General features: G+C 35.3%; 1 protein-coding gene across 7 annotated transcripts in view; it reads right to left on the bottom strand.

Moving 5' to 3' along the window:
- The window catches only part of CPED1 (cadherin like and PC-esterase domain containing 1), a 297,503-nt gene that overhangs the window by 103,926 nt on the left and 180,684 nt on the right, over positions 1 to 12,893 (bottom strand). The gene's annotated exons all lie outside the window — the stretch shown is intronic.

The following is a 12,893-nucleotide window of genomic DNA, read 5'->3' as shown; positions in this document are numbered from 1 at the left end:
TGGGCTGACAATTCTAATTTTACTATAGCTTTTGTACTAGTTTTTACTGTTTCTTATTGTTAAAAGTACTGAAATATTTTAATATGTTGGATGAGTCCAGTGAAGAATATTTTTGTGAGGGAAGTAAACATGTGTGACACAGCTGATACAGATAGACATTAATGGCCCCTTAAATAGTTCCCCATGTCTATTTCGGAATAGATATGGCTTTTGAATTTCCATATATCAGCTTTGTCCAGAAATATCTAATTCAGAACCATATTAAGAGTTGTGAAACTGAAATATACTCAATTAATATGCATCGAATATTCACTTTTTAAAAATTTTATTAAATATCTATTTATATACTTTGCCTATTTTATTTTATTCATTTATTTTTGGCTGTGTTGGGTCTTTGTTGCTGTGCGAGGGCTTTCTCTAGTTGCGGTGAGCGGGGGCTACTCTTAGGTGCAGTGCACGGGCTTCTCATTGTGGTGGCTTCTCTTGTTGCAGAACAAAGGCTCTAGGCACGTGGGCTTCAGTAGTTGTGGCACGCAGGCTCAGTAGTTGAGGCTTGTCTGCTCTAGAGCGAGGGCTCAGTAGTTGTGGTGCATGGGCTTAGTTGCTCCGCAGCATGTGGGATCTTCCTGGACCAGGAGTCAAACCCGTGACCTGTGCATTGGCAGGCAGATTCTTAACCACTGTACCACCAGGTAAGTCCCTAATATTCTTTTATCTAGAGTTGTCTGACAATTATATCCCACACCTGCCATAAACTAGGTCTGTGACTTTTGGAAAGTGACATCCACTCTGTGCTTCATTTTTTTCATCTGTAAAATGGACCTAATAATACACCTTCCTCACATTTTTGGAGGATGTAGGCTTTAACAGTTTTACTAGCGTTGATTAAAATATTACAAATGTATTCATGCAAGTAACAATACTTGAAAACTTTTAATATTAGCCAAGTTGACATTTTGGTTAAGGACTGACTAAGTATCTTTTTAGTCAGAGATGTAACTGGAAAGAGCTTTTAATGTTATGTTTCTGATATTGAATATAAATGTTTAAAACACTTTATGATTACCATTAAAAGTCAATAATGTATTTATATATGAATGACAGCCATATTTTGTGAGAGATGTATTTCAAACAATTACCTTGAATTCCATCCAAAGAAATATATAGATTCCAACATAATTCAGTCATTGCTGGGACCTGGAGATAGTGGTTCTTTACCAACCAATATGTAAATATTTAAGTATTTGAGCAACTGGGAACTTCATGACCCAGTTTATTTTTCATTTTTCATGCTCCCTCTGCATGGAATAGCCTTTTGCTCTTACATGATGAATAAAATACCACTAAATCTTAATGGATACCTGAAGTATACACCTCTGTATCAAGCAAGCTAGGGAAAACATTCATTTTTTTAAAGAAATGTGAAATAGGTATTAACTAAAAACAATTTTTCTCCTCAGTATGATAATCACTCACATGAAAGCATAGTGCATCAGTTCATAACAAATCAATGAAAACATAAGAATCATCACACACTATCTTATGCAATATGCCTGACTGCAATAGAACTCTTGCTATTGGGTATTTCTTGAAAATGATAAAAAATAGTAGTTTAAAAGGTTATTTTGCAAAAAAGAGCCACGTTAGTTTGGAGATAATTAAATGCTCAGACACATCTCTGCTTATCACCGCATTCGTTTTAAAAATTACTAAGTATTAGAGGTGAGGTATTCATTTTAAAAACAACCGATTGATCATGATAGTATCCTGTTCCTACCATAAAGGGCAGATTAAACTCTCTTCCTTTTTTCTCTTCATTTTTCCCCCATTGTGTAGTAAAGACATATCTAAGGGGCACTGAAAAACTGGGGCCAATAATAGCAGATGTAAGCAGTATAAAGACCCTGTACCGAGGTATAATTCACTGGGGGGTGTGACTGCAGGACACTTGGGGAAGAAGAGTGTACAGAAAACGTACCAAATAAGTCTAGGTTTTTGTATGAACTCTACGTGGTTGTATTAAAATAATTATTTTTAGGAAACCTATTGGTTTCAAAGTATTAACATGAATATTAAGTTCTCTCCTCACTTGATGGACTGCTTACTTTGGTATTTTTGACTTTTCTAAAGTCTAACTTTTGTTATGTGTTTTGTAAAAAATTAAACTTAGGTAAATGGTGAGTTTAAACTACCAATTAAATGGATAAACATATAGAATCCAGTGTTCTTGGAAAGAAAATCAGCAAAACAGATATATTCTGATTAAAAAGGAAAAGAGTATATCTTTGTAACTGTACATGAACAATGGCAAAAACCAAATTAAGAACCTCAGAATTCTCAAAAGAAAATCAAAGTTGCTGACACATTAAGTCTATTTCCATTTCAATGTTCTATTTTCTCAGAGAAATATATTTCTAAAAATCTGAGGAAACAATTCACATATTGACTTAAAAAAAAAGTAAAATAGGCCATCAGCTGAAAACAGTTGTCTCTCCTGCAGTATGATAGTGTACTCATGTGAAAACATAATGAATCAGTTTAGGAATCATCACACACACGTCTCTTGCAGTTTTCCCAAGTGCAATGAAACCCTTCCAGTAGAGAATGTGTCAGGAAGAAAGCTAGACATCATCTGGGCTACATCTGCTATTATTCCAGGATTTTGGAAATCCAAGAAACTTCATTCATTGAGAGGATAGCAAAGTGATGTGAACTTTGACAAAGTTATACAGTAAACAGGAAAACACAACTGCAAATAAACTCTGTGCTCTAAGTGTGAGGGGTTGATTGCAATGCATATCACAGAACACAGCACAATAATTGTTAGCTTCTTTTTTCGTTCACAAACACTGTGAATAATTGAAACCATTAGAAGTTTATTAATGAAACTTCAGACTACCAAAGGAATATGATTAATTTGACTTCTTATTATACTAATTAAAATGTACTTCTCCCTCACTACTTTGCACCAGGGCTAAACAATAACTCTAATACACAGTGATTACGAAGTTAGCAATAAACTGTTATGTTGAGTTTAAAAGCCATTGCCATTGAGCTGTTATTCATCTCATATCTTAAGCATCTGAACACACTTAAATTCAGGTAGACAATAGAAAATCATATAAGGATATGAAGCAAATAAAGTGAGTTCCATAATTAAAAGCTTAAAGATATAGAGTCATGAAAAAAACCATCTTCCAGTGCTGTTTGTAAGAAGGTACCAGAAACATTCCATTCTGTACACTATTGTGATAGTAAGTCAGCAAGATATAGGGCATAAAATCATCTTCAGATAATAATCCTCCCCATCCTTTAAATTTATTGCCCATATACAATAAAATGTAAAGGACGATGTTAAGTTGGACGCTTTCTGACATGCTTCGTTTGACTTCACTCCAACTATCAATCCCTACTTCATTCACTGCCAAACTGCTTACAAAGAGTATATACATCTACTGCTATTAATTTCTCCTCACTCACTCCTTTCTTACCCTAGCGACCTAGCATCTGCCCTCACCATTCCAGAGAAACGGGACCTTCTACGATCTCTAAGCTCCTAACTGACTGGGCCAAGAAGAGGTCGGCTCATACTCTCACTCCTCTCCAGTGTTTGATTCCACTGATCACTCCTTTTGAAACATCTTTCTCTCTTGATTTTTCAAGGCATGGTACATCTTGTTTCTCCTCTCACATCTCCGACCTTGTTTTTCTGTTGCATGTGCTGGCCTCTTCCTTTCCCCTACCCTCTACATATAGGGCTATTCCATAATTCTCTTCCTGAATATCTTCCCCCTCCCCCTTCTTGGATAATCTCATTTGGCTTCACAGACTCAGTTATCATTTTTATACCAATGACACCCATATCTCCAACCCCAGTCTCAACTCTCCCCTTCAAATTTCTATTCAGTTTGCCTGATATCTCTGCTACGTTACCCACCTGTGCCTTCAATTCAGCTGGTCCAGTGAACATCCCCATCCTCTGCACAAAGTCAGCTCGTCTTGCTCTCCCTGTGTATTTATTGGGGCCACCATTCACCCTCTGTCATCTAAGCTCAAATCCTTCTATCACATTTCACTGCTTTGGCTGCTTCACTCTCTGATGGGTATGTTCCTGTCCATCATCACCATTGTTCACTTTGCAACATCATACACAGTCCTGCCCACCTGGTTGCACAACTTTTTTTCATGTTTAAGACTCTTCTTCAAATGCACTTCAAGTAAATATTTCAGATCAAGCAGCCCCCACCCCCTCTCTGCCCTGACACTACAGCCTAAGGTTAATGCCCTTCACCGAAACCAAAAAATACCCACGTGTATTAGTATAGCAGCTACAGGTTTCATAGACCACAAACACAGGTATGTGAAAATATAACTTTCTTTCTCTGAAAAGAAATTTAATTTCTAGTTAAATGCCTATTCCTCAAAGCAGTCAGAGGATGGGAAACTTCTCAATGCATTTGCCTTTGGTGATGGGGCCACTGGACATTTGATGGGGCTGTCTCGGGTGCTACCTCCTGAATATTCACGCTGTCATTTCTCCTGCTTTGCTAAGTTGCTGGCTCAGCTTGCTCCCTCCTTAGAGGCCGCATTCAGAAAAGTGAGGGAGAGATCTGCTGTGCTACTGGGTCTCCAACAACTTTGTGGTTCTTGTGACAGAAAGAATCTGGTACAAAGGCTCCTTCTCAGGGACACTTCCCAGTACCCAGCTCTCTCTCTTCCCTGCTGCTTTTCACTCTTTTTCCACAATTCAAAGAACCTTCCTATCTTGGGGGTGGTTGTAAGGGACTGGTTCCTAGAAACCTTTTCTGTAGGGGAGAATTCAGCTTATTGAATCAACTTTATCTTCTTGTTCATGCTATAACAGCCTTACCCCCTGGGGCATAAGCTACTTCCTACTGTGAAGGCAGGTAGGGGTAACCAGAAAAAGAGGGAATAGGCATAGGTTAATATTACAAAATATCATTTCATTACATTATAATAGCATAACTTAAAAAACCATAGGCAAACCTATCCTCCAAATAGGACAATCGCTCAGCTGCAGTGCATCACTTCCTACAGGCTGTTCATTGGAAGGAACTGCCCACTGCACTTTTTTTCTTTAAACTTTGTTCATTTCTATGAACAGGTCACAAACATTCAATGCCTGTATTTCTTTTCTAAGGATATATTTTTAAAAATTTTAAATTTGTATGGAAACACAAAAGACCCCAAATAGCCAAAACAACCTTTGAAGGAAAAAGAAAAAAAAAAACAGAGCTGGGGGAGTCAGGCTCCCTGAATTCAGACTATACTACAAAGCTACAGTAATCAAAACAGTATGGTTCTGGCACAAAAACAGAAATATTGATCAATGGAACAGGATAAAAAGCCCAGAAATAAACCCACACACCTAGGGTCAATTAATCTATGACAAAGCAGGCAGAAATATACAATGGAGAAAGACAGACCCTTCAATAAGTGGTGCTGGGAAAACTGGACAGCTACATGTAAAATAATGAAATTAGAACATTCGCTAACACCATATACAAAAATAAACCCAAAATGGATTGAAGACCTAAATGTAAGACCGGATACTATAAAACTCCTAGAGGAAAACAGAGGCAGAACACTCTATGATGTAAAGCACAGCAATATCTTTTTGGATCCATCTCCTAGAATAATGGAATAAAAACAAAAATAAACAAACGGGACCTAATTAAACTTAAAAGCTTTTGCACAGCAAAGGAAACCATAAACAAAATGAAAAGACAACCTACAGAATGGGAGAAAATATTTGCAAATGATGCAACTGACAAGGGATTAATCTCCAAAATATGCAAACAGCTCATGCAACTCAATATCAAAAAAACAAACAACACAATAAAAAAAAAATGGGCAGAAGACCTAAACAGACATTTTTCCAAGGAAGACATACAGATGGCCAAAAGGCACATGCAAAGATGTTTAACATCACTAATTATTAGAGAAATGCAAACCAAAACCACAATGAGGTATCACCTCACACCAGTCAGAACGGCCATCATCAAAAAGTCTACAAATAATAAATGCTGGAGAGGATGCAGAGGAATGTTGGTGGGAATGTAAATTGGTACAGCCACTATGGAAAACAGTATGGAGTTTCCTTAAAAGACTAAAAATAGAGTTACATATGATCCAGCAATTCCACCCGTGGGCATATATCCAGAGAAAACCATAATTCAAAAAGATACATGTGCCCCAGTGTTCACTAAAGCACTATTTACTAGAGCCAAGACATGGAAGCAACCTAAATGTCCGTTGATAGTTGAATGGATAAAGAAGATGTGATATATATATATAAATGGAATATTAGCCATAAAAAAGAATGAAATAATGCCATTTGCACCAACATGGATAGACCTAGAGATTATCATACTAAGTGAAGTAAGCCAGACAGAGAAAGACAAATATAATATGATATGGCTTATATGTGGAATCTAAAAAAATGATAAAATGAACTTATTTACAAAACAGAAATAGACTCACAGACATAGAAAACTTATGGTTACCAAAGGGGAAAGGGAGGAGGAGGGATAAATTAGGAGTTTGGGATTAACATATACACAGTACTATATATAAAATAGATAACCAACAAGGACCGAATGTATAGCACAGGGAACTATACTCAATATTTTGTAATAACCTATAAGGGGAAAGAATCTTAAATGAATATACATATGTATATATATATGTGTGTGTGTGTGTTTGTGTGACTGAATCACTGTGCTGTACACTTGAAACTGACACAATATTGTAAATCAACTACAGTTGAATAAAAAAGTCCAAATATATAACGTACATGATTTATATATATACACATATATATACATCTGAATCACTTTGCCATATACCTGAAACTAACAGATCATTGTAAATCAACTATACTTCAATAAAAAAATTTTTTTAATTAGAAAAAGAACCTAAAACCACAAAAAAATATTTTCAAAGACACTGTCTCACCATATACCTCAACTGCAGCATTTCCAAAGAAAGGATCATTTAAGGTAAATATATGGTCTTTATATGTGGGGTTTGTTTGTTTGTTGGTTTATTCAAAGTTTTAAAGCCTTTTTGGGGGGAATTTTTTTCATGAATTGAGAGTTTTCACATAAAAACCTCATTTTCTAAAATTTTTAGGAAAATATTAAAAATGGGCAAAGTCAGGGATTTGTACAGAACTGGCTTGAATAGAGGTTGAGAGGATGAAGAGAGGATGAGGGGGTGCCAAGGAGAGAGAACTAATATCAACTCAGCACCTTCTGTGGGCTGGACCACTTGACACACCTCACTGTTCTATTTAATCCTTGCCGTTAGGGAGGTGAGATTCCATTATTCCCACCTTAAGAAGCTAGTAAGTGACACAGCCACGAGAGGAACCTGCATCTCTCTCACTAAGAAGTCACTTACCGAAGGGGAAATAGCTAGCAAATAATTTGATCCCAATGCATCTAAATCTCCGTGGTCGTTCCCATGAAAACCAACAAACACACCAAAAAACACAAAATGTTAACTGCGGCCATTCCTTGCTACTCCAAAGCAAGCATCCGGATGTCAGAGTACTCTTACTTCCTAGGTAGTAAGATTAAGTAGTTGTAGGTCAAAACATGACAGATTTACCTTAAAGCTATCAATCCTATTCTTTGGAGCACTTCTAGTCACTATAATCATTGAGTGTTTCCTTTCCAACCATTGCAGAAATTCCCATGATAGGAATAATATAAATAACTTGTATTTCATTTCAGATTGCCCTGGTCTTTTTCCAAATGGGAGACTACCTGCTAAAAAGTGTACAGTAAGTTACATCTGAGTGGTTCTTTCCACTGTTTCTATAAATGAACAAAGTTGTGATTTTTCTTTCTAAACCATATCTGTTTGACAAGATATACTTGCTGTGATACAGATAAAATATCTGTCTCCTCCAGAAGCCACTGCACCTTTCAGGTATTTCTGAGCTGTTGTCATGCTCCTCTTCTCTGCATTTGGACATATTTGGTTCCTTTAATCATGGCTAATAAATCAGTTCTTTTAGTCTCTTAATGGTTTTTCTTGCCTTTCTCTGAACTCCATCCAACTGGTTTATATATTTAGTAATGAGCAAACCAAAACTTAATATAGTATTCCAACGGTGATTCTTTTTCTTTTTCTGTATTCCAAATGTGATATTACAAAAGCTATTGATTCCCTGTAAACCACTTGAAAAAAAAATCCAAGGAAAACCAAAGGAAACAGAGACAGTGGTGGCTTCTATGACTGCTGTAACTCTGTGAACTACTTATAGAAATTCTCCTCTTTCATTGTTATTTGGTAGGCTTTGTTTGTTATAATTTTTTTAAAAAACAATTATGAAATTCATGTTATTGCCAGGGCTTTTTTTTCTGCACGTGAAATCTTTATTGCTCTAACCCTATCCCTGTGGAGAGGGTCTTGCTGGCACTGGACTAATTCCTTACATGCTTCAAACCTTCCTGTCCTAAATCACCAAGCGTCGTTCATTCCAGTCTCCTCGGTGTCGGAGGCCTCTCACCTCAAGTCAACATGTTGCTTCTTGTACCCCTACTGCCACTGTTTCTCTGCAAAAAAGATAAACCATATCCCGTGGTCTAGCTGCCTTGCCTGACAAATCTTTTGTCATCAAGAGCTGCTTTCGAGCTTGTCTCACTTCAGTGGCTCATTTTGGTGCCAGCTTTAGCCTTCCTTTATCACACTCTTCCTACACTGGGTAAAGAGCCATATTGTGCTGACAAGTTCCAAAATACGATAGTCGTTAATTCAAAATTTATTTTAACTTAAATATTAGACCCTCATTTTAAAGAAATTCCATCTCCAGTTTTGCTGCTTTCTTGAAATATTCATATTTGAATCCAAGAAACATTATTGCAGTAATGACGCTGATGGCTTTTAGCTAAGGCAGAATGGAAGAATAGTTAAGAATACAAGACTCTGAAACCAAATGTTTGCATTTGAATCCCAGTTCCACTATCCTGTGGGATCTAAGAGATACTAAACTGCTCTGCGCCTCAGTTTTTATAATTACAAAATGGGAGGTTAATAATAGTATCTATTTCAAGGGCTGCTGTGGTAATTAAATGCATAGCAACACTTAAAACACTATTATTTTGCGAGTGAGTAGCTACAAGCACCTCTGAAGAACTGCATGTCATGGAGCTAAAAAACAAGGGAGGATATCAAGTCCCTACCAGCGTCTCCCCAAAATGGTCTGTGCCTCAAGGATACTGATTTCTGGTTGGAAATTCAAAACATGTACGCACACACAAAGAAAGCAGACAATCACAGGGCAGTGTATATGCTTTATGCAGATTCATATTCATTTATATAAAGTTTGGAACTATTAATCACTAAGGACTTGCAAATTCTTCAATACTAAATCTAGATTATTTTCTTAGGCCTGATAGGCAGAGCCAGCTGGATGTGTCTATACATTGAGAAATCAATTACATGCATTTTCTCCACGTTATCATAGATTATATTCTGTTTGGGATCTGACTTTGAGCAGAATGATATGTAATATAAAACCCTAAAATACACAGGTATTTCGTCTAAGCTATCATCTATCTATCTATCCATTTATGATAGGACTGCCTTGTATTTTAAACAGACTGGCCCATAAATCAAAATTCTGAAAGGATATATAGAAATGTTTGTTAAAATATTTTATTGACACCAACACCACTCTACCTTTCTATGAGAAAGCAGCTTTCTACAATCTTTAAGTTTCATAGGAGATTTATTAACTATAGTAAAGTAAAGAAAGAAAAAAATTAACATAGTTCAAATTCAAAATAGAGAAAAAAATATTAGGAAAAAACATTAACAGTATTTCAATCTGGACAGAATTGATAAAACTGTGAGATAAAAGAAATATATCCTTGGCTTTCAATACTTGCCTAGCATTGTGAATTAAGCACTGGATTTAGAGAAAATCTGTTAATATATTTGTAAATCTGTAAATATATGTCTCCAAACATTCAATCTAGAAGATACTGATTTCTGCCCATCTGGTACAATTCTTTCTGCGGCAGACCTAATCACTCTGCTCAGTGTACAGAGAGGACCAGGACTTACATAGGGATGTGGTCTGAGAGTTACTAGTTGTTTAATCTTGACAAGTTATTTAACCTTCCCTCCCCTCAGGCTCTGTTACCACTCTACTCTATACAGCTTTCACTGTAACCCACCTCAAAGCCTTCCTTTCCAGAGAAGGGTGTAAATAAATAATTTTAAAAAGAAAATGCAACTCAAGCCTAGATTTTTTTATTCCAAATTCCAAGGTCATGATGATAGTTGAAAATATATTATTGTCCATTAAGAAATCAATTTAGTAATAAATATTCATTGATTTTATAATGAATGCATTTTAATTTAGGAATAGTAAACAGAGATTTCTCAATTCTTAAGCATTGAGAGATTTAAAAACAGTAAGAAACACCATTTTATCCATTGTGGTAGGAATACACAGGCTGTGTTTATGGCATATTAGGAAAAATTTGGAAAAGCAAATATTCAGGATATTTCAGATAATTTCATAGTATTATTTTATTGTATTGACTGAGGTTTACAAAGAAAGCCCAAATAGATTATAATATATTATTTTAATAACATGTAGGTTGCAGAAAAACATGACTGTGAGGACAGGCTTAGGAGGTATTGTGGATGGACATAACAACATGTGCACTTTTTAAATTCTTGCTTCCAATGAAGTCTGCAATCATGTGAATAATAACGGAATTTGGAATATGGTATTTTTCTAACAAAGATACAGTTATTTTTAATTAGGGAAAATTTACTAGCTAAATTTTGGACACATAAGTGATCATAAACTAAGTTTATGAATTTCTCTAAATTTATTTATTTATTATTATTATTATTTTATACAATGTTATTGACTTTATTCCCTGTGCTGTATGTTACATCCTTTTGACTTACTTATTTTGTAGTTGGTAGTTTGTACCTCTTACTCCCCTTCACCTATTTAACCCACCTCCACCTCCTTCCCCTCTGGCAGCCACTAGTTTGTTCTGTGTACCCGAGTCTGTTTCTGCTTAAATTTAGATATTACATTTTTTCATTTGATAATCTAAAATATTATTTCTATTATCAGTTAAAACAAATTTACTCCATTGGAAAATATGTAAAGATGTATTGAAGAAAAACAGGTATTTAAATTTGAGTAATTTTAATGTTTGGCACAAGAATTTTTCTAAATTTAAATGGTAGAGAGAGATTAACATTTACTGAGTATTCTAGAAATTCTTTGACCAACACTTTTGACGATGACAAAATAACCTCCTCGGTAGGTAATATTAGATTGAAAGACATAAAGATCTCATCTTTTGAATTTTAATAAAGGATGAAAACTCATTTCTCATTACACTTTGTACCCCTCATCATTGTACTTATGACAATTAAAACTAATTTATTATTTGTATACTTATTTATTGAACATTTATTTTTTCCACTAGACTCTGAACTCCATGAGGACAGAGATTATACCTATTTTAATCTACACTGTATTTGGAACATAATAATAATGACAATAGTGTGTTAACTTTTATTGAGTGGTTATTGTCAGACCCTTTTCAAGCATTTTATATATATTATTGTAAAGTACATTTAATTTTATTTGTTGAGCTAATAAATCCAGGCAAAAGGCCTTAAATTTATAGAATGAAGTACAAAAGACTCTTTTGCCAAGCAGAATGTGGTCCAGGGTGAGAGGGCCTGTAAAGATCAGCTACTCCATATAAATGATGAAACCGACAGGCCACAGATGGCCAGCAGGCACATGAAAAAATACTCAACATAGCTAATCACCAGGGAAATGCAAATCAAAACCACAATGAGATATCACCTCACACCTATCAGAATGGCCATTATCAAAAAGAACACAAATAACAAATGTTGGTGACAATGTGGACAAAAGGAAACCCTCATACACTGTTGGTAGGAGTGTAAATTGGTGCAGCCACTGTGGAAAACTGTATGGAGGTTCCTCAAAAAACTATAAATAGAACTACCACATGACTAGCAATTCCACTCCTGTGTATATATCTGAAAAAACCCCCACTAGTTCAAAAAGATAATGCACCCCAATGTTCATAGCAGCATTATTTATAATTGCCAAGACATGGAAACAACCTAAGTGTCCAACAACAGATGAATGAATAAAGAAGATGGGGTGTATGTATGCAATGGAATACTATTCAGCCATAAAAAAGAACAACATTTTGCCATTTGCAGCAATATAGATGGACTTGGAGAGCATTATGCTAAATGAAACAAGTCCAGAGAAAGACAAATACTGCATGATATCACTTATGTGTGGAATCTAAAAAATACAACAAACTAGTGAATATAACAACAAAAAAAAGCAGGCTCCCAGATACAGAGAAAAAACTAGTGGTTACCAGTGGGGAGGGGGTGGGCTATATTGGGGTGGGGAAGTGGGACGTACAAACTATTGGATGTAAGATAGGCTGAAGGATGTATTGTACAACATGGGGAATAGAGCCAATATTTTATAATAACTGTAAATGGAAAGTAAGATTTCAAAACTGTATTTTAAAAAACCTGTAATGTTAAAGTTGTTTCATCAGGACACTGCAAGTATGTGCACATATATTTGTAATATTATATTTCAATTGTTCAATATAATATTATTGTTCAATATAATATTAATTTCAATTGTTTTCAACCATTAGAAATCTAGAATTTTTTTTTAAAAACCTAGTTGAGGTTTTAAACTTCAGCTTGATTTTCCCTTTTCTTATGACCGTGAAACATCTGTAGAGTTTGCCATATGGAAGTGTCTGGCTTTACTAATAGTCTTGTTTCTAAAAAATTATATAGGAACGTGT

The sequence above is a fragment of the Balaenoptera physalus genome (assembly GCF_965194825.1).
Source record: "Balaenoptera physalus genome assembly, chromosome: 8".
Lineage (NCBI taxonomy): Eukaryota > Metazoa > Chordata > Mammalia > Artiodactyla > Balaenopteridae > Balaenoptera > Balaenoptera physalus.
This window is presented reverse-complemented; position numbering and strand designations above follow the sequence as displayed.